The 27,552-nt window shown below is 43.9% G+C and overlaps 1 protein-coding gene and 1 long non-coding RNA gene across 3 annotated transcripts in view; one reads left to right on the forward strand and one right to left on the reverse strand.

The window, feature by feature from the left end:
- Positions 1 to 27,552, forward strand: part of CSRNP3 (cysteine and serine rich nuclear protein 3) — a 150,571-nt gene that overhangs the window by 24,064 nt on the left and 98,955 nt on the right. The window lies entirely within an intron of this gene.
- Positions 8,511 to 27,552, reverse strand: part of LOC130284493 (uncharacterized) — a 66,720-nt gene continuing 47,678 nt past the window's right edge. The window contains exon 5 of the long non-coding RNA XR_008847052.1: positions 8,511 to 8,975. This is a non-coding gene — a long non-coding RNA (uncharacterized LOC130284493). The remainder of the gene's footprint in view (positions 8,976 to 27,552) is intronic.

The following is a 27,552-nucleotide window of genomic DNA, read 5'->3' on the forward strand; positions in this document are numbered from 1 at the left end:
GATGAGAAAGGGGAAGAAGAAAGAGAGAGAGCAGGTCAAGCATTTTAGGGAGGTAGCCGGGAAGTGGGATCCGCACCAAGCAGACATTTATGACATGTCCTATTACACCATAAATGTCATAGGTGGGAATAACCATTTAATAGACATTTATGGCCCAGACAGATCTCTTCTGCTCATTGATCAGTTCTAAAAAAGGAGAGGAGAGTGATCGGTCAAAAGAAGGATGTCTGCATATAAGTCAATTTAAGGGGGCATTCCAAAGTATAGGGCAAACCATGCTGAACTGAGGGGGTCTGACCCATGGACCCTTCCCAGAATTGTAGAACGGAGGTGAATTCCCTCGGGCCAATGCAGCCAGCACTCATTGTCTGAAGGGTCTCTTAATCATTGTTGAGTGCTCCACTCACTTCTGGGACATTTCACCATTGTTCCATACAGTAAATCAGTGGGGACTCAGCAGTCAGATAACACGGGGGATAACACGCTGTAATGTTAATTAGTGAACTGGGTTTTTATTCACCTTTTGCAGATTCACCAGAGATCTCTAAAGATTATTATTTAATATATCCAATTATTGAAACTTCAGAAAAAGTCAGCATGAGAAATATAGGTCATTGTGACATCTAGAGGGACGCCCATCCTGCCAGCGCACCGCCACCTGATGCCGAACATGAAGATTGGCTTATATTCGTTATTATAAGAATTTATTTCATTATTAATTATTGTCACTTATCATTATGGCAAAAATGTTAACTATTCTGCCCCTTATTTAAGAAAAATAGCTATTAGGGCAAAGTGATCCACATACATGGCATCTTAGGACAGTCTACATAACTAAACAGTATTGGACTGTGGTTCCTTGGGCCAGCAGAGAATACAACTATGAGAGCCCAATCTTTATCTATACAGAACATGTACAGAACACCATGTTGTTATCATACACACAGGAATGGCTCTTTGCTGCCAGAGGTGAACTAATATATATATATATATATATATATATATATATATATACCTCCAAAGGCCATTAGCACACAGACATTTTGTGGGGCAGGGGCTCAGGTAGAAAAAAAAGGGAACTTCTAATTTACAAATGTTAACACAACACATTTACTGATGTGCAGGTGCATTAAAGAGGAAGGTGCTCAAGCCCTCTTTTGAGTCCATGTGTGCACGTCCATGCACACCACTTATTCAGGTAGCCTTCTCTTAAAGGGGTACTCCCCCCCCCCCCCCAGACATCTGATCCCCTATCCAAAGGAGAGGGGATAAGATGTCTGATTGCCAGGGTCCCACTGCTGGGGACCCCCGCAATGTCCCCTACAGCACCCCTTTCATGAGCTTTACGGAGCAAAGATCGCTCCGTGGCTGATGACTGGCGATACTAGGGCCAGGGTATCGTGATGTCATGGCTCCACCCTCTTGTGATGTCACACCCCAAATAGACTTGCATTGAGGGGGCAGGGCCGTGACATCACATAAACCGGCCCTTTGTATCACTCGTCATCAGCCACGGAGCGATCTTCACTATGACCTATCGTAATGTCTGGGGTCGGAGTCCCCCTTTAATGCTAGTTTTTTACTCCATTTTTACTCCATTTACTGAGTTTTAAGAAATGTAGTTTTTACCAATACCACTTTTGTGTAGTTAAAACTGTTTGATCACTTTTCATTCATTTATTTATAGGATTTGATGTGACCTAAAATGAGAAATTGTGACACTTGGAAAAACAATTTTTTGCGTTAAAGCAATTGATCGTGCAGGATCGGGAATGTGATAATTTAATAGCTCAGACAATTCTGCATGACAATACCAAATAGGTTTTTTTATTCGTTTTTTTTACATTATATCTTTCAAAACATTTTTAAAATTTTTTAAAGCTCTCCCATCGGATTTTTTTATATGAAATGATTTGATTGCTTCTATAGATTAATGTAATGCTTATGCAATAGATCAGCACCCCATTGGTACAGCCTGCCATAGGTCTAGTCACAGTAGGCACTGAGGCCTAGTACAGGCTTTGAGCTGCCCCTGACAACTGATCGGATTACATCATGGGGGCGTCGATTGGACAAAAACTATTTGATTGACGCAATTGCCATTATTTGTGCCCTTTCAACAGTTAAATGACCAGCATTGGTGACATTTCTGAAGCTGATCATTACCGGCAGGTGTCGGCTGCAGATAAGTGCCAGCTTTTGCGCACATGCCATACTCCCTCATCCAATCTATACCATAAATACACGTCAGGAGTTGGGAAGTGTGGCGCCCCCTTCTGACAGCAGAATGAATCGCTGGCTTTGTATAAATACAAAGAATGGTGATTCCATATTAGTTGTCCGTAAGTTTATTCAACAAGATACAAGTGGTGTTTATGGTCGCCTGTATTTTATAAAATGGAGTCTCAAAAGACCTGTCATGACGCCCATAAACTCCCCGGTATTCTGCCGCAGGAAGGTTTATTTCTTGCTCTGTTGGAATGGCTCCTGGTTGTATTAGCGAGCTGCTCATCATACAGTTCCCTATAGTTAAAATGATTCTAAATCAGAGCTTTCCGATAATTCTTGTAGCCTACTGTCATAGCACCATTCCATAAACATTGTTTTTTATTTTCCAGTAAGTGCCAGTTACTTGCATACAGATCTATCTACTGCAATATACAACTTTGTAGCCGGTATAAATAATACAGATGGCACCAATGTACAGTATAATGTGTGTAGCTGAATAGATGCAGCTCTCCCAGACACACGCATTGCTCTATCAATTATGTATGATTGTTGCACATCTTATATTACTACAGTGCTCCCTCAAGTTACAATATTAATTGGTTCCGGGACGACCATTGTATGTTGAAACCATTGTATGTTGAGACCAGAACTCTATGGAAACCTGGTAATTGGTTCTAAAAGGCACCAAAATGTCATCCAAAAATAGGAAAAAGTGAGGATTAAAGAAAAATAAGTAGATAACTAATATAGATAAAGCAAATCCTTATATATAAAAGTAAGAAAGATCTGCTGGGAGCTGTAATCACTGTCTATGTCAGTGTTTCCCAAGCAGGGAGCCTTCAGCTGCTGCAAAACTACCACTCCCAGCATGCCCGGACAGCCAAAGGCTGTCCGGGCATGCTGGGAGTTGTAGTTTTGCAACAGTTGGGGGCACCCTGCTTGGGAAACACTGGTCTATGTAGAGGCAGAAGCTTCTTCGGTGTCCTGTACAGTACATGCAATGTCCTAAAATAGTAACATGGAGCCGCCCCCACCTGGTGTCCAAAGAAGCAGGTAACCTGTACTGAACATGTAATACCTCTCTGTACTGTAGGAGGTGCTACCAGACACCAGTCAGTACATGCAATTCAGTAATACAGGTAAAGTGTACAGAACATGTAATACCTCCCTGTACTGTAGGGGGTGCTACCAGACATCAGTCAGTGCATACACTTCAGTAATACAAGTAAAGAGTAGTACATAACTTGTAATACCTCCCTGTACTGTAGGGGGAGCTACCAGACACCAGTCAGTGCATGCACTTCAGTAATACAGGTAAAGAGTACAGAACATGTAATACCTCCCTGTACTGTAGGGGGCGCTACCAGACACCAGTCAGTGCATGCACTTCAGTAATACAGGTAAAGAGTACAGAACATGTAATACCTCCCTGTACTGTAGGAGGCGCTACCAGTCACCAGTCAGTGCATACACTTCAGTAATACAGGTGTTTAACCAGTGAATGCCCATTCTGATTGGGCAGTTCTTCCAGCCATTGACACGTTTCACAGATCTGGACTGTCTGTACATTGTATGTTGAGTCTGGTTTCAACTTACAATGGTCCAGAAAAGACCATTGTATGTTGAAACTATTGTATGTTGAGGCCATTGTAAGTTGAGGGATCACTGTACATGGTTACCATCAGTTACAGAGTATAATGTGTTTTCTCTAGCCGGCTACCTCATTATTAAAGCAGATCTCAATGTAAACAGGAGTGATGCTTTCATAGTTGTATTCTTCAATCTGAATGCAATTGGAAGGTAATAGGAAGTGACTTTTCCATGGGCAGATTGTGTGCCTGTTCCCCTTTGTCTGAGCATACATGTTCAAGCTGTCGGAAAGCATCAAGCTGTTGTATTTGTTACTGGAGGTCTGAGGCCATGCGGTATTTTAAAGTGCATTAGCTTCAGGTACTGACAATGCAAATACGAGGTATATAAGTTCCTTGACCTTGCCTAGTTTGAAAGCTATTGACCTGATGGTAGCAGGCTGGGGTTTTCTTCGAGGAGGAAGGATCCATATGGCAGCTTTTAAAGATGTAGTGGTCCTAATGGATATATATCTAGAGATTAGTCTATGTAGACTCTCATTGATTAAAGTTAGGAAAATGAGAAAAAGGTCTGATCTGCCATAACATCAACACTATTGGCAGTGAATAACATTGATATCATTGATTTTCTCATGACAATCATTAAAGGGGTACTCCACTGGAAAATGTTGTTGTTGTTTTTTTTTTTTTTTTATCAACTGGTGCCAGAAAGTTAAACAGATTTGTATATTACTTCTATTAAAAAATGTTTATCCTTCCAGTACTTTCAGCTGCTATATGATCCACAGGAAGTTCTTTTCTTTTTTAATTTCCTTTCTGCCTGACTCTCTGCTGACACCTCTGTCCATTTTAGGAACTTTCCAGAGTAGGAGCACATCCCCATAGCAAACCCCTTCTGCTCTGGATAGTTCCTGTCATGAACAGAGGTGTCAGCAGAGAGCACTGTAGTCAGACAGAAAATAAATTAAAAAAGAAATGTGCTATGGGGATGTGCTCCTACTCTGGACAGTTCCTAAAATGGACAGAGGTGTCAGCAGAGAGTCAGACAGAAAGGAAATTAAAAAAGAAAAGAACTTCCTGTGGATCATATAGCAGCTGATAAGTACTGGAAGGATTAAGATGTTTTAATAGAAGTAATTTACAAATCTGGTTAACTTTCTGGCATCAGTTGATGTAAAAAAAAATGTTTCAAGTGGAGTCCAATTGAACAGTGAGTTGAAGTTGATGTGTTGAAAGCAGAAAAAAATGGATGGGATCAACTTTAAGAAGGGTCAAATCCTAATGGTTAGGTCACTGGGTCTGGGCAACTCCAAAATGGTAGGTCTTGCAGTTTTTTTTTCCAGTGTGCATGGGTTGATACCTACCATAAACGTTCCAAGGAAGGACAACTGGTGAATCAACAACAGTCATGGGTGCCCAAGGCTTATTGATGTGCGAGGGGTGTAAAGGGCATGCAGTCATTGCTCATTGATGTGTATGGGATTCGCTTGGGGACCCCTGTCCATCACTTACCTGCAGTAAGCCTGTGTGCATCAGAGCTGGACCATGGAGCAATGGAGGAAGATGACCTGGTCTCATGAATTATGTTTTCTATTACATCATGTGGTTGACTGTGCGCATGCGCTGTATGTCAAATGTCTGGGAAAGAGATGACTCCAGAATGCACTGTGGGATAGTGTGATGCTTTAGGAAATATTCTGCAGGGAATCCTTTGGTCCAGGCATCATGTGGATGTAACTGTGACACGTAGCACTTATCTAAGCATTGTTATTGGCTTTTTAAATAAACTAGCACATTTTATAAAGGCTATAAGTCTTGGATGTTGGAGTTGCAGCGAATATCTAGGAACCTTTTTTGCTGTCTTGTCCTACATCTGTATTTAAATAGGCACTGTCATTTGAACAAACTTTGTGTAAGTTAATGGTAAAAGGGAATTTTTTTTTTGTTTGTTTGAACATGTTGTCTGCAATCTTCCCCACCCCCTCAGCCCAACCCTATATAAGTAGTAGTTAGCTACACAAGGGCCTTTTCTTTCCTGGCAGCCTCACAGTCTGACTGGAAGAGCATGGTAAGTGAGCTATTGCACCTTGTTCACACTGGTGTGGTGCTGTGCGGCGTCTGTCGCTGCCATCTGCGGGGATGTGCGACCCATGAACTGGTTTGAGTGGCGTTGGGGCCGCTCTGCCAGTGGGTCGTTCCCCCTGTGGGCATTGGTGTCGCGGCGGTGGTGGTCGCTGCCCAGTGCTGCGCCATTTTATGCTAACCTGTTAGTTTTTGAAATTATGCTGAGAAGCAATTAGATCATTATACAAGATTGTAGATGTGCGACCATGTCTGTCTTCTACCTGAATTCACGGAATATAAAAAACTTTTTAATATATCTTACTAGACAAAAATTGTTATGAAACCTTTTCCCTCCCCATCCTGCTGCTCAAATATTCTCTGAAAATCCGCTGAGCTTTGTCCTGTGTCTGCAAGACAAGCAATTAAACTCTACGAAGTGGGGAGGGAGTGGAAGCTCCACCCACCAGCTCTTGGAGAACTGCAAATGATATATAAAGCCCGCAGAGCAAAATCTGCTACAGAAAATACCATACAGAAGTTATCTAATAACCAAAAATAGTGCTCCTCCTCATGTACACACACACAGGGCAGCTTATCCTAAAAAGTCACCTAAAAGTGTACTGACAGGTACACTATCAATTTTGTTGCAGACCACATACTGTTCATCAAGGCACCGGAACTGTGTTTATGGCATAAGATGATTATGTTAAGTTTTAACTGATAGGTCTATTTCTCTGATATTGCAAGTTAATTGCCGATATCGATAATGTCCAAAATCGTGAATCTCGGCCGATAATATCGGCCAAACCGATAATCGGTCGATCCCTAGTTTTCATAGTACCCTGCATTATGCCATGCCTCTGTTACTCCTCATGGAAATATATAGTACATGAGCGAGTTTCCTTGTCAATAGGGTGTTTTCTTACATGCTCTGACATTGTCCAATCAATGCTTATCATACCAGATACACTTTTATGGGAAGTATAGAAACGCACCATTCTTATTTTTTGTTTATATATTTTTTTTTAATAATTTCCAGGAGGCATAACAGCAAAATGCTTATTTAAATCCAAATCGGCCATTAAACCCCAATTAAATCCAATGGCTGATTCCAGCAAATTATCTCCACTACCGTAATTGTCACATAACTTTTCATAAACTCCAAATAGCAAATAAACCAGCATGTAGAGCAGTGTTTCCCAACCAGGATGCCTCCAGCTGATACAAAACTACAACTTCCAGATTGCCCGGACAGCCAAAGGAGTTGTAGTTTTGCAACAGCTGGAGGCACACTGGTTAGGAAACACAGGTGTAGAGGTAGATTCCCCATCTTGCTTTTCTGTCTCTTGCTGCTCTGCCTGCTTGTCTGTTTTCTGTCATTCTATTCATCAATGATATTTCTAAAAATCTAATTGTAAAGAAAATATAATATATAAATATATATATATGTATACGTCTTATACAGAGAATACACACACCTATAGCGGCGGTCCTTGCGGCCATCAACGGCCGGGAACCGCGGCTAATACAGGACATCACCGATCGCGGTGATGCCCTGTATTAACCCTTCAGACGCGGTGATCAAAGCTGACCGCCGCATCTGAAGGGAAGGTGACACTAACCCGGCTGCTCAGTCGGGCTGTTCGGGACCGCCGCGGTGAAATTGCCGCGTCCCGAACAGCTTACAGGACACCGGGAGGGACCTAACCTGCCACCTCGGTGTATTCTCCGTGCCGGGATCCCCTTCGACGTCATCACGTCGTCGCGCACGCCATCCCGTCATCCAATAGGAGCAGCGTGCATAGCGACGTGATGACGGCAATGGAGAGCGTGGATCCCGGGGAAGAAAACGTCCGGAGCGTAGGGGACACCACGGGGACGCGGCGACAGCGATGGAGCGACATCCAGGGCAGCGGTGACGAGTAGAGATGAGCGAACTTACAGTTAATTCGATTCGTCACGAACTTCTCGGCTCGGCAGTTGATGACTTTTCCTGCGTAAATTAGTTCAGCCTTCAGGTGCTCCGGTGGGCTGGAAAAGGTGGATACATTCCTAGGAAAGAGTCTCCTAGGACTGTATCCACCTTTTCCAGCCCACCGGAGCACCTGAAAGCTGAACTAATTTATGCAGGAAAAGTCATCAACTGCCGAGCCGAGAAGTTTGTGACGAATCAAATTTACTGTAAGTTCGCTCATCTCTAGTGACGAGCGGTGATGGTCCGCGGCGGGGACACGTGAGTATAACCTCCTGTACCAGTGGTCTTCAACCTGCGGACCACCAGATGTTGCAAAACTACAACTCCCAGCATGCCCGGACAGCCAACGGCTGTCCGGGCATGCTGGGAGTTGTAGTTTTGCAACAACTGGAGGTCCGCAGGTTGAAGATCACTGTTGGGTTCAGAATCTTTTTTTTTCTAGATTTTGCACCTTTAAAATTGGGCGCGTCTTATGTGCCAGTGCGTGCTATAGGGCGAAAAATACGGTATCTATCAATAATAATAATTATTATTATTATTAGCATTAGCTTTAATATAGGGGCATCAAATAAATCATGCACTTTACAATTTTTAAGGGTACAAATAAAGACATTACAATATTGCACACTAAATATTCAACAAGAGAGGTAAGGGCCCGGCACACAAGAGTTTACAGACTATGAAGAACAGATAAAGCTGCAACATTTTAATGATGACATAACATTGTGTTTAATGCATAGGAACAATGATCGGCAATAACGCCGCCTCTGTGACCCGAGGTTCATAATGTTCTAGAATGTTTACCTAGTGACCTATAGGAATCGTATAGTAAATGCGAAACTCCATGGTTTACTCAACCCTGCTGTAATAAAAAGGAAAGCTCTACTGATCTCTATGACATTTATAATTTACCCTCTTTGATCCTATAAAAAAAAAATAAAATAAAATTATAAGGTGAGCAGACGTGGAAGGGTTAAATAAATTATACACTTCCAAGACATATTCTTCCAAGAATGCCTGGTGCCAGCCAATGATTTCCCACCAGATGTCGTCCATTACACCGATGCAAACCCTGGTTCGCCTCTTTTCTCAGTTGTCATGGCAACCATGATTCTGCGCTGCAAAAAAAAAAAAACTTACCATATGGCTGTGAGATCTCTGTTTTCTGTGCAATGATAAAAAAAAAAAATGAAAAATAAAAAAAAGTGCTGCAAAAGAGAGCGAGATAACAATACAAAGGCTGTAATATTCCCGGAAACCGGGAAAGGGTTAAGGATAACGTCCACTAAAGGCAACACGTCTGCCCAGGAGAATGGCTGATAAGACGAGGGGGGTGTAATGAGCGGCACATTATGTGCCTACTGGAGTCTGCACGGGCAGGCTGAAGCATCCTGTCGGCTGCGAGCAGTGCATGCTGGGACTTGGGCAATCATTGTGTATTATCATATTCCTCATCAGCAGAGGACCCCTGGATGAACAGGAAGCACAGTGATAAAGGCGACTATTGAATCATGGAGAGAAATAAAAAATAAAAAAAATAAAATATGAAGACTCCTAAAGCAAAAAGATCCCCACAATGACACATTGAATATTTTACAATGGAAATGGGTGCACAGTAAGGATAAACCGTGCAGTGTTATAGTCACTTAAAGGGGTACTCCACTGGCCAGCATTCGGAAGTGAATGTTCCGAATGCTGGTTTCACGCTGAGGGGGTCGGTCACGCCCCTTGTGATGTCATGGCCACGCCCTCTCAATGCAAGTCAATGGGAGGGGGCGTGACTGCGTCACGCCCCCTCCCATAGACTTGCATAGAGGGGGCGTGGTCATGAAGACACAATGGGCGTGGCCGACCCCCGCAGCGCGAAAACAGCGTTCGGAACATTTACTTCCGAATGCTGGCCAGTGGAGTACCCCTTTTAGGGAGATGTTTACCTACTATGTGAGTCTCTTGGGAATCAAAAGGTTGGGGTCTATTTGGGCACCAAGAGCTGATGTCAGACTATTTCTTCCATAGACACTTTATTAATCTTGGCACATTCTGCACTAGTAACTGTTTAGTGGGTGCGCCAAGTCTGCATAGATAAAGTGCTCTACCACATATTATTTATGTACCAGATTAGTGCTTCCCCATCTACATGCCAGACCACTTCTCCAGCTCCTCATTGAGCCAGATCACTCCTCCTATGGATCCTCAATCTGCCAGACCACTTCTTTCTCAGCTCCTCAATCTGCCAGACCACTTCTTTCTCAGCTCCTCAATGTGCCAGACTACTCCTTCCCTTGATCTGCGTTATTCCAGACTACTCCTCATATGGATCCTCATTGTACTAGATTACTCCTTCGATGGATTCTCTTTGTAATAGAGAACTCCTTCCTCAGCATCGCAATGTACTAAATCACTCTTTACCTAGCTCTTAAATGTGCCAGACCACAGATCTAACAGTGCCCATTTAAGGAACTGAGGAAGGAGTGCTCTGGTATATTAAAGGGGTACTCCGCCATCCGATCCAAAGCATAAGGGATAAGATGTCTGATCATGGGGGTCCCACCACTGGGGACATCCGGTGCACGGAGCGAACTTCACTATGTACCAGATTACTGGCAATGCTGGGCTGAGGCTTGAAACATCACGGTCACGCCCATTTGTGATGTGACGGTCACGCCCCCTCAATGCAAGTCTATGGGAGGTAGCGTGATGGTCATCACGCCCCCTCCCATAGACTTGCATTGAGGGGGTGTGGAGGTGACGTCACGAGCAGGGTGTGACCTTGACGTCACGAGCCTCCGGAGCTGCACCCGACGCTCTAAACGGACGCCAGGTGCAGCAGGGAGATCGCTGGGGTCCCCAGCGGTGGGAGCCCCACAATCAGACATCTTATCCCCTATCCTTTGGATAGGGGATAAGATGTCTAGGGGTTGAGTACCCCTTTAAGGAACTAAAGAAGAAATGCTCTGGCATATTAAGAAACTGAGGAAGCAGAGGTCTGGCCCATTGAGTAGCTTAGGAGGGAGGGGTCTGGCACATTAGGGACTGAGGAAGGACTGATCTAGTACATTGAGAAGTCATAGAATGAATGGTCTGGCACATAGAGGAGCTGAGAAAGAAGTGGTCTGGCAGATTGAGGATCCATAGGAGGAGTGATCTGGCACAATAAGGAGCTGGAGAAGTGGTCTGGCATGTAGATGACCTGGGGAAGCACTAATCTGGTACATAAATAATATGTGGTAGAGCACTTTATCTATGCAGACTTGGCGCACCCACTCAACAGTTACTAGTGCAAGATGTGCCAAGATAAATAAAGAGTCTACAGAAGAAATAGTCTGACATCAGCGCTTGGTGCCCAAATAGACGCCAACCTTTTTATGTCCCAGAGACTCTCATAGTAGATAAACATCTCCCTTAAGTGACCATAACAGTGCACGGTTTATCTTTACCTTGCACCCATTCCATTGTAAAATATTCAATGTGGTCAGACAAGAACTATACCACTGTAGCATACAGAAGCTGATAAGTACTGGAAGGATTAAGATTTTTAATAGAAGTAATTTACAAATCTGTTTAACTTTCTGGCACCAGTTGATTTGAATTTTTTTTCCCACCAGGGTACCCCTTTAACAACCTATGATCCAGTTTCATCCAGCTTTACATTTGTCTAAAAAGAAAACAAACACAATCAATATCGTACATTATGTTAAACCAAATAAAATTATGTCTGCCTGGAGACAAATATTGGGACTGTATTGCATAGACATAGATACATAGATGGTCAATACAGAACATTGGTTTGATTAATTGGCCCTTGCAAAGTGTGGCGAGATCTAACAGTGCACAGCAGGGACTGCTCCACTATAGGAACATAGTAACACAGTTCATAAGGTTGAAAAAAGACCGGAGTCCATCAAGTTTAACCTATAACCCTAATAAGTCCCTACTGAGTTGATCCAGAGGAAGGCAAAAAACACTCGTACTAGGAGGTAAAAATTATTTCCCGACTCCAAATATGGCATCAGAATAAATCCCTGGATCAACGATCTGTCCCTTTAAATCTAGTGCGGCCTTTAGACTGGACTTTACATAGAGACAAACTCCTCCCCCTTTCCGTTTTGTCCGATCCTTCCTGAATAGCCTGTATGTTGACCGCCCAGTCACAGCTATCGTCAAACCAAGTCTCTGTTATACCCACTGTGGTAGCGGTGGTGATGAGGGCAGATGTTGTTACCCTAGGGGAAGATGGCATTAACCCCTTGTATTCGTGACCCAGGGTGTGGCTTAGCCTATAACCACCCGAAGGTATACCGCTGGATCCTGGGCTAGGCACTAAAGGGGGCAATAAAGACTCTGACGCCAAGTTACGGACAATGGTAGCTTTACTGAGGGTAGACAGTTGGTAAAGTCTATACAATTCAGCTGGGGCCCAAGGAGGTGACCAGTGATGCAGAGATCTTAAGGGCTTGCTGGGACTTGTAGTAGGACTGGACAATTGAATGCAGACCACGCTGACTTGACAGATGACAGTGACTGGCTTGACTTGACTCATAAAGCTGTGACTTTAGCTTACTTGAATTGATGGTGGCTGCAGGACTTGACTTTGAGGTCTCCAACACTCAGGACACACACACTAGACGACTGCACTGGACCTCAGCTTATCAGAGGAGCAGAGATCAACGAGAGAGAAGCTCCACCCAGGGCTTATATGGGAGAGACTAGCAGGGAGCCCATAGGTCACTCTTGGGATCACATATTTACAATGGGGAAACAAGTGCAGTGGACCTTGGGGACACTGAAGGAGGCTGCCTGACAGGACAGCAGGAGCACGGGGTAACACCACTATGTCATACATAATTCTCCTCAGACATTATCAACTCCAGTTCATCAGTTTTATTGGTCAGACTTCTGGCATTAGTCAACATGCAATTCAATGGTGTATGTTTTTTCTTCCTATGAAGCCTATCCTTATTAACTGTTCTAACCCCTCTCTCCGCTCCACCACCAGGTACATTAATAAGACCGCCCTCTCTATCTACACTATCTTCCCCCTCTTTGCTGTAGGTTCCCTCCCCCCAAGTCCCTAGTTTAAACACTCCTCCACCCTTCTAGCCATCTTCTCCCCAAGCAAAGCTGCACCCTCCCCATTGAGGTGCAGCCCGTCCCTACGGTAGAGCCGGTAACCGACAGCGAAGTCAGCCCAGTTCTCCATGAACCCAAACCCTTCCTTCCTACACCAGCTTCTGAGCCACTTGTTTACCTCCCTGATCTCCCGCTGCCTCTCTGGTGTGGTTCATGGTACTGGTAGTATTTCAGAAAATATTACCTTGGAGGTCCTTGCCTTAAGCTTGCGGCCTAAGTCCCTGAAATCATTTTTAAGGACAATCCACCTACCTCTTACTTTGTCATTGGTGCCAATATGTACCATGACTACTGGGTCCTCTCCAGCCCCACCCAGAAACCTGTCAACCCGATCCGCGATGTGCCGAACTCGAGCGCCAGGAAGACAACACACTGTTCGGCGATCCTGGTCTTTGTGACAGATCGCCCTGTCTGTCCCCCTAATAATTGAGTCCCCCACTAGCAGTACCTGTCTGGCCTGCCCTGCACTCCTCCCTCCCTCCTTACTGGAGCAGACACCCCCTGGCAGTCAGAGGCAGAGTCCTGCTGCAGTACTGCTAGCTCTGAAATGGCATCCCCCTCATCTGCCAACCACCAAACTTGTTGGGGTGTGCCAGATCAGGACTAGCCCCCCTGTCACTTTTCCCTCTACCCCGTTTTCTACCTGTAACCCAGCTAACTGCCTGACTGTTCTGCACTAGTGTTGCTCGCGAATATTCCCAATGCAAATTCTATTCGTGAATATCGCATATTCGCGAATATTTGCAAATATAGCACTATATATTCGCAATTACTAATATTCGTTTTTTTTTTCCCCACAGTACACATCACAGTGATCATCCCTCTTCCAGCTTGTGTGGTGTAAAGAAGGCTCTAATACCACTGTGTGAGACTGGCGTACAAATTTTCTTTATGCAAAAATTTGCATATGCTAATTTTCGCATATGCTAATTTTCGCTTATGCAAATTTAAACGTATGCTAATTTTCGCATATGCGAAATATCGCTTATGCAAATTCTTGATGCAAATCTTCACATATGCGAATTTTTGCATATGCAGAAATAAAACGTGAATATTACGAATATGCAAATTTAGGGAATATATGACAAATATTCGTCCATATATTCGCGAAATATCGCAAATTCGAATATGGCCTATGCCACTCAACACTATCCTGCACCTCCGTCCTACTATCCTCCCCCACCTCTACCCCAGAGAGTACTTGCTCAGTGAGCAGGAGACTCCTCTCCAAGTTGTCGATGCGTCTCTGTTGCCAGTTGCTCCTCTAGATCCAGGTTCTAGGCTTCCGAATGAACAACTCGCACACATCTCGTACAACAATATGCACCCTCAAACTGCTGTTCAAGGATTGCACACATCGCGCAAGATTTCCAACATGGAGGCCATCTTGTTATGGCGATTTCACAGATTAACCGCCAAAAACAGACAGTAAATATTACAATGAATGTGCTACTATTATAATGCATATGAAATAATGGCTCCACAAGCTTGTAAAATCAATAGCAGCTTTAAAAAGACTTTACATATATTGGAGTCTTGGAGAAAATCATCAACCGCAAAAGTCTTGGAAATCTGTGAGTGTTTCGGGCTAAAAATAGAGATTTGCTACCATAGAGAAAGCTCTGAAGTGAAAAGCTTTGTAGGAGGCGGATAACATTTAATATCGGTATCAAAAGATTGTCATAATATCAAAGCTGTCTGCTGCGGATGAAGGAAGCATTAAAGGGTGCGAGACACCAGCTAGATATTAAATAAAGACGGAACCGATTACATCATACAAAAACAGTGCAATATGATGTGGCGTCTGGCAGCGCTGCGCATGGTACATGCTGGTTTTATTCTGCAATCAATAGGGAATAAAATAAATAACTGTTGTAAAATTCAGGACAGATGTGTGGTAGAAGAACTGGGTTTGTCATTTGGTACAAGATATCAAGATAATGCAATGTTTTACTGCGAGCAAAAGACTCGATGTCCAGCGAGGTAAGATGCAAAACAGGATTTCTTTATTGAGGACACATGGTCAGCACATAAAACCAACGCGTTTCGGGTCAGACAGGACCCTTAATCATGGGTCCTGTCTGGGATCATGTTTTACTGCAGTGTTTCCCTACTAGGGTGCCCCCAGCTGTTGCAAAACTACAACCCCCAGAATGCCCGGACAGCCTTCGGCTGTCCGGGCATGCTGGGGGTTGTAGTTTTGCTACAGCTGGAGGCACGCTGGTTGGGAGACACTGTTTTACTGTGTGCATTGTATGTTCTTCCCATCTATTGGATTATCCTATGTCAGTACAGTAAGATATTGTGATGTCTTTTGCTAAACCTAAAATGGCGCACTACGGTATAAACTATCATCCTATCGTGACGGTTTCAGATTTATGTACATAACTGTATGAAATGTTATTGTTGTATTGATCCAAAATGGGACCCACGTTAAAATCTAAAGGCCAATACCTCAATATGTCTTCATATATAGGGATAAGGGTATGTTCATGGGGTAAAATGTGCGGAATGTCCACCCGGAAAACACGGAAAGACATTCTGTACATTTGAAAGTTCTGGCAGGCGCTAGGACCGCTTGGAAATGCACCATCCAATAGACTGCAATTTCCAGGTGAAATCCACAGAAAGAACAGACATGTCTATTCATTCTGTAGATGCCGGAATCTGGATTTCCAGGCCAGATGTTTCCTCTGTAGGCACAGTGCAGCAGAATCCCATTGAAATCAATGAGACTCTGCTGCAGCGAAATGTCCGTGCGGAAAATTCTTGCCGGATTCCGTGCGGACATTCCGCCATGTGAACATGCCCTTAGGGTGTGTTTATACTGAGGAATTGGTGAGGAATTGACGAAAAATCTGCCATCTTCTCCTTGGAGCAGAATTTGTAACAGAATAAATGTGGAATTTGAAGGAGAATTTGGTGCAGAATTTGGCGGAGGATCATTATTACAACCACCAAAGGGCTGGGTCTCAATTCTCCTTCAAATCTGCAGAAAACTTTTGCTTCAATGCCGTGTCACTTCCGCTCCAAATTCATTTTAACAGAAAAAATGAAGTCCCGTTGAGTTCCATGGTCTTTTACCTGTGGATTCCACCAGAAGAATGAACATGTTCAATCAATTTAATCAGCGGACATTCCTCAGTGGGAACAAAGCAACGGTACTCCAGTGGGAATTTTTTTAAATCAACTGGGGCCAGAAAGTTAAACAGATTTGTAAATTAGTTTTATTTAAAAATCTTAATCCTTCCAGTACTTATCAGCTGCTGGATACTACAGACGAAGTTGTGTAGTTCTTTTCTGTCTGACCACAGTGCTCTCTGCTGGCACCTCTGTCCATGTCAGGAACTGTCCAGAGTACCAGCATATTCCCATAGCAAACCTCTCCTACTCTTGACAGTTCCTGACATGGACAAAGGTGTCAGCAGAGAGCACTGTGGTCAGACAGAAAGGAAATTCAAAAAGAAAAGAACGTCCTGCGGAGTATATAGCAGCTGATAAGTAATTTACAAATATATATAGTATATATAGCAGCAGAGAGCACTGTGGTCAGTGGGGGGGGGGGGGGGGGAAGCATTTTAACTCAACTGGTGCCAGAAAGTTAAACAGATTTGTAAATTACTTCTATTTAAAAATCTTAATCCTGACCACAGTGCTCTCTGCTGCCACCTCTGTCCGTATCAGGAACTTCAAAGAGAAAAGAAAAAGAACAGGAGGGCAGCGCCTAGTGTAAATCTGTGTAGGAAAGTCCCAGGGATCCCCAGTATAGGTGTTGTGCTCACCTGGCTGGAAACTTGGGTTCATGCACGTAACCCCTCCATATGGGGTACAGACGTATGGATCTCGAGCTGCAGCCTGCAAACTGTAGGACCGATCACCTTCCAAAAGGGGAGTTCGGTAATCGTAGGCAAAATATAGCAGAAAAAAACTCTTTGCACTGGCGCTGCTTTCATGCGATCCACATCAAATTCTGTAGCACAGGAATATATTAAAATTGGTTTTATTGTTACATCAAAACAAATAAAACATAAGACAGTGTGCAAGACGCATTTCGGGAATATATTTTCCCTTTTGCAATTGCTAAAAGTGGGCAGCCCACTTTTTTTCTGCTATATTTTGCGTATGAGGAACTGTCCAGAGCAGGAGCAAATACCCATAGAAAACCTGCTCTGGACAGTTCCTGACATGGACAGGGAAGACAGTCCAGTGTCTACAAGGAGATAAAGAACAGTGCAGGAATGGGGAGAGGTGAGTATACTTCAGAGATTTGCCTTCCTTCTGGGAGTTCTCCCTCTTGTTCTGGGGATCTCCCGGACATTGAAGGGTCAGCAAGTTGGATATATATAGATATATATATATATATATATATATATATATATATATATATATGTGAGATACAAATAAAAAAAACATTATTGTAATATTTTTTTCCCCTTCTGCAAGAAGAGATGCTGAGGCCTCCATGAACTCCTCCCATGTTGTGACAGCACAGTTTAGACAAGTGATTCATAGCCACTCAATTTTCCATGCAGACAATGTTGTATAATTGGAGAACACATGCGACTGGATGTTCTTACAAGTGCCTCATCTGAACCTCTCCGTGTCAGTCTGTATTCCCGGATCCAAAGTGCAATTATCTTGTAAACAGCATAGCTAAATGTAGCATACAACGTGCAGATGTTTTTCACAAAGCCTATCTGCATATGTTAGTACAACATCAATAGCCCATATGACATCACAATCAATACAATACTGCAGGAGGCAGATAAGCTGCACATAATGGATTAAAGTCATTCAGCAGAAATTCAGGTAAAAAGAAACGGCCGGAAAAAAGGAAAAAAAAAACTGATTCAGCAGCACAAAGGAACACTGGAATATATTTTATGTCATTTACATAATTATGGCCGCCCGCGTCATGTACATGCTGGCCATAGCATTTAAAAGGGTCATCTATTTTCTATAACTTCTCAGTACATTGAGATGATCATGGGGTATGCCGCTAAGTACATTGAGATGATCATGGGGTATGCCGCTAAGTACATTGAGATGATCATGGGGTATGCCGCTAAGTACATTGAGATGATCATGGGGTATGCCGCTAAGTACATTGAGATGATCATGGGGTATGCTGCTAAGTACATTGAGATGATCATGGGGTATGCCGCTAAGTACATTGAGATGATCATGGGGTATGCCGCTAAGTACATTGAGATGATCATGGGGTATGCCGCTAAGTACATCGAGAGGATCATGGGGTATGCCGCTAAGTACATCGAGAGGATCATGGGGTATGCCGCTAAGTACATTGAGATGATCATGGGGTATGCCGCTAAGTACATCGAGATGATCATGGGGTATGCCGCTAAGTACATCGAGAGGATCATGGGGTATGCCGCTAAGTACATCAAGAGGATAATGGGGTATGCCGCTAAGTACATTGAGATGATCATGGGGTATGCCGCTAAGTACATTGAGATTATCATGGGGTATGCCGCTAAGTACATCGAGATGATCATGGGGTATGCCGCTAAGTACATCGAGAGGATCATGGGGTATGCCGCTAAGTACATCGAGAGGATCATGGGGTATGCCGCTAAGTACATCGAGAGGATCATGGGGTATGCCGCTAAGTACATCAAGAGGATAATGGGGTATGCCGCTAAGTACATTGAGATGATCATGGGGTATGCCGCTAAGTACATTGAGATTATCATGGGGTATGCCGCTAAGTACATCGAGATGATCATGGGGTATGCCGCTAAGTACATCGAGAGGATCATGGGGTATGCCGCTAAGTACATCGAGAGGATAATGGGGTATGCCGCTAAGTACATTGAGATGATCATGGGGTATGCCGCTAAGTACATTGAGATTATCATGGGGTATGCCGCTAAGTACATTGAGATTATCATGGGGTATGCTGCTAAGTACATTGAGATGATCATGGGGTATGCCGCTAAGTACATTGAGATGATCATGGGGTATGCCGCTACCAGACCTCCAAGGAGGTGACCATAGGGTATACCGCTACCAGAACTGCAAAGATATGATCACAGGGTGTACCGCTACCAGAACTCGAAAGAGATGTTCACAGGGTGTACCGCTACCAGAACTCCAATAAGATTACCAAAGGGTGAACTGCTATCAAAATTCTAATGAGTTGATCACAGGGTGTACTTCTACCAGAACTCCAAACAGATGATGATGGGGTATACCTCTACTGGAACGCCAATAAAATGATCACAGGGTGTACTGCTACCGGAACTCCAATGAGATGTACACAAGGTGTACTGCTATCAGAACTTCAAAGAGATGATCATGGGGTGTACCGCTGTGAGGTGCAGAACTGCTCCCCAGGCAATTTTGCGTTGGTCCCTCCCCTTAGCTGTCCGGAGAGCGAGGGGAGGGGAAGGCGGAGCTGGGCAGGACACAGTTCTGTACCTCCCTCAGGAGGAGGATGTAGATTCTCACAGCCCCGCTCCTGGAAGTAGATTTTGACAGCTATGAAAATCTACATCCAAGGGGCTGTGTACCTCCCTCAGGAGCTGTGTTCGGGGCTGAAGGAATTGCAGAACTGCATCCTGCACAGCTCCGCTTTCCCCTCCCCTCGCTGTATGTTAGGAAATCTCCGGACAGCTGAGGGGAGGGGCCAATGCAAAATTGCATGGGGCACAGTTCTGCACCTCACACCGGCACCAGAGCTCCAATGAGAAGAACACAGGGTTTACTGTTCCAGATCTCCAATGCCAACTGACTCTTACCACAATGGAAAGCAGCTAGTCTTACGAAGTATTGTTTCTGCTTGAGGAGACCACTAAACTGGTGTGTAAAGTCTTATAGGCCATGCAATGCTTCACTGGGAAAAATTGCCAAGAGTAGCCCTCCTCCACAGAACGATGAAAACTTGCTCTCTCGTGCCACCTATTAAGTTTTTTTTTTTTTTTTTTTTTTTTATAATACAGGGCTCCGAATCCTCTACAAAGTCATATAATTAAATGATAAAATTCTGCCTGCCCACAGCCACCACTAGGGGAGCTTAGGAGCTAAATGCAGACGGTTTTATGATTAAGTTCAATGTGTAAACAGTATACAGTAAGCTGCAAAAGTTCAACCTTGTTGTAAATGCAGGATTACAGAATTGTATAAATCAAGTATGCCTACGCAGGCAATTAGGAACTCTGTATCAGTATACCGAAGCTGCTCCATGGATCAGGTGATCACTGTGTATGTAAAGGTTCTAAAGCAGTGGTCTCAAACTGTGGCCCTCCAGATGTTGCAAAACTTCAACTCCCAGCATGCCCGGACAACATCTGGAGGGCCACAGTTTGAGACCACTGTTCTTAAGCAATCATCTGTCTGGCCATTCAATGCCCCTGCAGCAGCCACTACAGGGCAAAAGCAGTATTACACACTGGCCATTCCAAATGACTGGCACTTCCTCTCGATGTCATACAGTACTATGACATGCACTTTTATAATTATAATTCTGAATTACACAGTATTGGGGGATTTAGCAAAACCTGTGCAGAGGAAAAGTTTAGAAGAAAAGAAAAAGGAAGGCATTGCCTCGTGTATTACCCAGGGTAACCAGATCAACAGGGACAGGGCTCTTAAAGATGGCCGCTCACCTGATGGTAGATAATATTGCGCATATCACCCCAGAGGGGTACTGTAGATATCTGGAGATGAATTGCTGAGCCCAAGGTGGAATGGGAAAGAAGAAAAGCAACTTCTCCCATGCAGAAACTGGAGGTGTGGCGGAAAAAAACCTTATTGGGCACTGTTCTTGTTTCCAGTATCTTCAGGCAGATGCTGGATGTAGTAAAAGTGCTGTCAAGCACTGTGTTTATTGATAAATGATAAATATTAAAACCAAAGACGCGTTTCGGAGGGACAGACCTCCTTCCTCAGGTGCCAATCTGAGGAAGGATGTCTGTCCCTCCGAAACGCGTCATTGGTTTTACTATTTATTATTTATCAATAAACACAGTGCTTGACAGCATGTTTACTACATCCAGCATCTGCCTGAGTTTACTGGAAACGAAAACAGCGCCCAATAAGGTTTTTTTCCGCCACACCTCCAGAGAAAAAGTTGACCAGTGGCCCATAGCAACCAATCAGATCGCTTCTATCATTTTTGAAAAGTTCTCTGAAAAATAAAAGAAGTGATCTGACTGGTAGCTATGGGCAACTGGTCAACTTTTTCTCTGGAGGTGTGGCGGAAAAAAACCTTATTGGGCGCTGTTTTTTTTGTTTCCAGTAAATTCAGGCAGATGCTGGATGTAGTAAACATGCTGTCAAGCACTGTGTTTATTGACAACTAATAAATAGTAAAACCAATGACGCGTTTCGGAGGGACAGACATCCTTCCTCAGATTGGCACCTGAGGAAGGAGGTCTGTCCCTCTGAAACGCGTCTTTGGTTTTACTATTTATAATTTATCAATAAACACAGTGCTTGACAGCATGTTTACTACATCCAGCATCTGCCTGAATTTACTGGAAACAAAAACAGCGCCCAATAAGGTTTTTTTCCGCCACACCTCCAGAGAAAAAGTTGACCAGTGGCCCATAGCAACCAATCAGATCGCTTCTATCATTTTTGAAAAGTTCTCTGAAAAATAAAAGAAGTGATCTGACTGGTAGCTATGGGCAACTGGACAACTTTTCCTTCACACAGGTTTTGATAAATCTCCCCCAATGTGCCTCAACTAACTGGTAGAAATCCTAATAAATACCCTACACCAAACCCCACATGGATGCCCCGAGGGTACTCACGATGACATCCTTATATCATACAAGGAGATACCAAAGTTTTAATTTCGCACCCTTGTTTTCCATTGCAGAAGAGAAGGGTGCAACCTGCGACTGTATCGTCTTATGCAATAAGGCTAGCCGAAGCCTTCCATAACATTTCGGGCTGCCTTAGTGGGTTGTGTGCCCATCCGAAACCCAGCAGGAAAACATTCATGAGCTATATATCCATTCTGTTACATGAATAACGTGTCCATGTAGTGTTAACCTTTATGTCTTGTTTATATATCATTCCAATGGCTATAGATTGCAGAAGCTCTATCTGTGCGACGTCTTCCTATTCTGTCCTCTATAATTTATTTCTTATTTATTCCTAATATTTGTACAACCCTTTTACTCCAACCCATCTGCGAGTGATGTCTCCATTTACTCTATAACCTTGACCCTGCCTCTCTAAATGTCTTTCCATTCAGTCTTATTCCTTTCTGCATAGAATGAGAGATTCCTAAGTAAACTCGGCTTGTTTGTAGCTTAGCAACATCGAAATATCCAGCCATTGCTATGCTCGCTTCTCCTTGGCATTGTTGGATAAGATAATAGGGAATAACACTAATATGTTCTTATATGAGCAGCACATTCCTGTTTAAAGGGATACTCCCCTGGAAAAAAAAATTTTTTAAACAACTGGTGCCAGAAAGTTAAACAGATTTTTAAATTACTTCTATTTAAAAATCTTAATCCTTCCAGTACTTATCAGCTTCTGTTTGCTCCACAGGAAGTTATTTTCTTTTTGAATTTCCTTTTAAGTCTAACCACAGTGCTCTCTGCTGACACCTTTGTCCATTTTAGGAACTGTCTGGAGCAGGAGAGGTTTCCTATGGGGATTTGCTCCTACTCTGGAACAGAAATGTCAGCAGAGAGCACTGTGGTCAGACAGAAAGGAAATTCAAAAAAGAAAATAACTTTCTGTGGAGCAAATAGAAGCTGATAAGTACTAGAAGGATTAAGATTTTTAAATAGAAGTAATTTACAAATCTGTTTAACTTTCTGGCAACAGTTGATTAAAAAAAATGTTTTCCAGGGGAGTACCCCTTTAAAGACCATTCATCCCTGTGTTTCTCAACCAGTGTGCCTCCAGCTGTTGCAAAACTACAACTTCCAGCAATAAAAAAGAAATGTCCAGCGAAAGGATATTGTGCCAAAAAGAGGGTTCTTCTTTATTGAATGAAAAGCCAGCATACAGGAACACACATGGACAATGTGACACGTTTCAGGTGTCGTAGTGCACCCTTAGTCGTACATATTAAAAGTGAGTTTCACACATGTATATATCTGCAGGGAGGCATGGGGTCAGCCCGCATCCAGGTGATCTGGATGAAGTTCGACCCGACAACTTAAAGGACAACTGCAGCGCAATATACACTTATCCCCTATCTACAAGATAGGGGATAAGTGTTTGATATCGGGGGGGTTCCGACCGCTGGAACCCCCCAAGATCTCCCTGATGGGGCGCCGCCATTAGCGCTCATAGTGAGCGCTAAGGCACGTAGCGTCGACCTAGAGGTCGACGGTGACGCCCCGTCTCCTCCCCTTCCCCATACAGTTCTATGGGGGAGCCGGGGAGGCACGAACGCTGCCTCCCCGCCTCTCCCATAGAGATGTATGGAGAAGGCGTGCCGGCTGCAACGTCATGCTGCGGCAGGCACGCCCCCCGTACAGGAGATCGTGGGGGGTCCCAGCGGTCGGACCCCCCGCGATCAAACACTTATCCCCTATCTTGTAGATAGGGGATAAGTGTATATTGCGCTGCAGTTGTCCTTTGACCCTTTACAAGTAAAAGCCTTTACTTGTAATATCCAGCCATTGCTATGCTCGCTTCTCCTTGGCATTGTTGTATAAGATAATAGGGAATAACACTAATATGTTCTTATATGAGCTGCACATTCCTGTTTAAAGGGGTACTCCCCTGGAAAACATTTTTTTTTTTATCAACTGGTGCCAGAAAGTTAAACAGATTTGTAAATTACTTTGATTTAAAAATCATAATCCTTCTAGTACTAATCAGCTTCTATTTGCTCCACAGGAAGTTATTTTCTTTTTTAATTTCCTTTCTGTCTGACCACAGTGCTCTCTGCTGACACCTCTGTCCATTTCAGGAACTGTCTGGAGCAGGAGAGGTTTCCTATGGGGATTTGCTCCTACTCTGGACAGTTGCTAAAATTAACAGAGATGTCAGCAGAGAGCACTGTGGTCAGACAGAAAGGAAATTCAAAAAGAAAAGAACTTCCTGTGGAACAAATAGAAGCTGATAAGTACTAGAAGGATCAAGATTTTTAAATAGAAGTAATTTACAAATCTGTTTAACTTTCTGGCAACAGTTGATTGAGAAACACAGGGATAAAGGGTTCTTAAAGGGGTACTGCCCTGGAAAACATTTTGTTTTTAATCAACTGTTGCCAGAAAGTTAAACAGATTTGTAAATTACTTCTATTTAAAAATCTTAATCCTTCTAGAACTTATCAGCTTCTATTTGCTCCACAGGAAGTTCTTTTCTTTTTGAATTTCCTTTCTGTCTGACCACAGTGCTCTCTGCTGACATCTCTGTTCATTTTAGGAACTGTCCAGAGTAGGAGCAAATCTTCATAGGAAACCTCTCCTGCTCCAGACAGTTCCTAAAATGGACAGAGGTGTCAGCAGAGAGCACTGTGGTCAGACAGAAAGGAAATTCAAAAAGAAAAGAACTTCCTGTGGAGCAAATAGAAGCTGATAAGTTCTAGAAGGATTAAGATTTTTAAATAGAAGTAATTTACAAATCTGTTTAAATTTCTGGCAACAGTTGATTAAAAAAAAATGTTTTCCAGAGGAGTACACCTTTAACCCCTTAAGGACTCAGCCCATTTTGGCCTTAAGGACTCAGACAATTTAATTTTTACGTTTTCATTTTTTCCTCCTCGCCTTCTAAAAATCATAACTCTTTTATATTTTCATCCACAGACTAGTATGAGGGCTTGTTTTTTGCGCGACCAGTTGTCCTTTGTAATGACATCACTCATTATATCATAAAATGTATGGCGCAACCAAAAAACACTATTTTTGTGGGGAAATTAAAACGAAAAACGCAATTTTGCTAATTTTGGAAGGTTTTGTTTTCACGCCGTACAATTTATGGTAAAAATGACATGTGTTCTTTATTCTGAGGGTCAATACAATTAAAATGATACCCATTATTATATACTTTTATATTATTGTTGCGCTTCAAAAAAATCACAAACTTTTTAACCAAATTAGTACGTTTATAATCCCTTTATTTTGATGACCTCTAACTTTTTTATTTTTCCGTATAAGTGGCGGTATGGGGGCTAATTTTTTGCGCCATGATCTGTACTTTTTTTTGATACCACATTTGCATATAAAAAACTTTTAATACATTTTTTATAATTTTTTTTTTAATAAAATGTATAAAAAAAGTAGGAATTTTTTTTTTTTTCCGTTCACGCCGTTCACCGTACGGGATCATTAACATTTTATTTTAATAGTTTGGACATTTACGCACGCGGCGATACCAAATATGTCTATAAAAAAAATTTTACGCTTTTTGGGGGTAAAATAGGAAAAAACTGACGTTTTACTTTTTTATTGGGGGAGGGGATTTTTCACTTTTTTTTACTTTTACTTTTACATTTTTCTACATTTTTACCATGATTGCTAATACTGATCTGTTCTATGTATAGGACATAGAACAGATCAGTATTATCGGTCATCTCCTGCTCTGGTCTGCTCGATCTCAGACCAGAGCAGGAGACGACGGGAGCCGCACGGAGGAAGGAGAGGGGACCTCCGTGCGGCGTTATGAATGATCGGATCCCCGCAGCAGCGCTGCGGGCGATCCGATCGTTCATTTAAATCGCGAACTGCCGCAGATGCCGGGATCTATATTGATCCCGGCACCTGAGGGGTTAATGGCGGACGCCCGCGAGATCGCGGGCGTCGGCCATTGCCAGCGGGTCCCTGGCTGCGATCAGCAGCCGGGATCAGCCACGCATGACACGGGCATCGCTCCGATGCCCGCGGTTATGCTTAGGACGTAAATGTACGTCCTGGTGCGTTAAGTACCACCTCACCAGGACGTACATTTACGTCCTGCGTCCTTAAGGGTTTAAGGACCCTTCATTCCTGTGTTTCTCAATCGATGTGCCTCCAGCTGTTGCAAAACTACAACTCCCAGCATGCCCGGACAGCCAACGTCGCCAAAACCTATTTTCTATAAATATCTATCTGTACATTGAAAGGGTAAATAATAATGGTTGTTATCTCCGCTGGTGTTTTGACTGACACCCAGCCCCATGATGGTTATCATTAGGCGTCATTTTTATTTTATTGTGGTCAATGCAGATTGGTGATTCGACATTGAATATCACTTTCATCCAATTCTCCACACTCCATGATTCTTTTCTTTTAGGCTAATGTAATTGTCACGATGCCGGCTGGCAGGTAGTGGACCCTCTGTGCCAGAGAGGGATTGGCGTGGACCGTGCTAGTGGACCGGTTCTAAGCCACTACTGGTTTTCACCAGAGCCCGCCGCAAAGCGGGATGGTCTTGCTGCGGCGGTAGTGACCAGGTCGTATCCACTAGCAACGGCTCACCTCTCTGGCTGCTGAAGATAGGCGCGGTACAAGGGAGTAGGCAGAAGCAAGGTCGGACGTAGCAGAAGGTCGGGGCAGGCAGCAAGGATCGTAGTCAGGGGCAACGGCAGAAGGTCTGGAAACACTGGCAAGGGACACACAAGGAACGCTTTCACTGGCACTAAGGCAACAAGATCCGGCAAGGGAGTGCAAGGGAAGTGAGGTAATATAGGGAGTGCACAGGTGATAACTCTAATTGGAACCACTGCGCCAATCAGCGGCGCAGTGGCCCTTTAAATCGCAGAGACCCGGCGCGCGCGCGCCCTAGGGAGCGGGGCCGCGCGCGCCGGGACAGAACAGACGGGGAGCGAGTCAGGTAGGAGAGCCGGGGTGCGCATCGCGAGCGGGCGCTACCCGCATCGCGAATCGCATCCCGGCTAGCAGCAGGATCGCAGCGCCCCGGGTCAGAGGACGTGACCGGGGCGCTGCAGCGGAGGAGGTGAAGCGAGCGCTCCGGGGAGGAGCGGGGACCCGGAGCGCTCGGCGTAACAGTACCCCCCCCCTTGGGTCTCCCCCTCTTCTTGGAGCCTGAGAACCTGAGGAGCAGACTTTTGTCAAGGATGTTGTCCTCAGGTTCCCAGGATCTCTCTTCATATAATGGAAAGGTCACGAGAAATTTCATCCACAGCGGGCAGACCAGAGGGCAAGGGGGTAGGGAGGGGGGGAAGAGGGTGACGGCCGTACACCACGAAAAATGGGGATTTGGAGGAAGATTCAGAGACCCTGAAGTTATACGAGAATTCGGCCCATGGAAGGAGATCTGCCCAGTCATCCTGGCGGGAGGAAACAAAATGTCGCAAATAATCACCCAGGATCTGGTTAATTCTTTCTACTTGTCCATTGGACTGGGGATGATATGCAGAGGAAAAATTTAATTTAATCTTGAGTTGTTTACAGAGAGCTCTCCAGAATTTAGACACGAATTGGACCCCTCTATCCGAGACAATCTGCGTAGGCAACCCGTGAAGACGAAAAATGTGTACAAAAAATTGTTTAGCCAACTGAGGCGCAGAAGGAAGACCAGGAAGAGGAATGAAATGTGCCATTTTGGAGAATCGATCAACGACCACCCAAATAACGGTGTTGCCACGGGAAGGGGGTAAATCAGTAATAAAATCCATACCAATCA

This window comes from Hyla sarda, chromosome 8 (genome assembly GCF_029499605.1).
Source record: "Hyla sarda isolate aHylSar1 chromosome 8, aHylSar1.hap1, whole genome shotgun sequence".
In the NCBI taxonomy this organism is placed as follows: Eukaryota; Metazoa; Chordata; class Amphibia; order Anura; family Hylidae; genus Hyla; species Hyla sarda.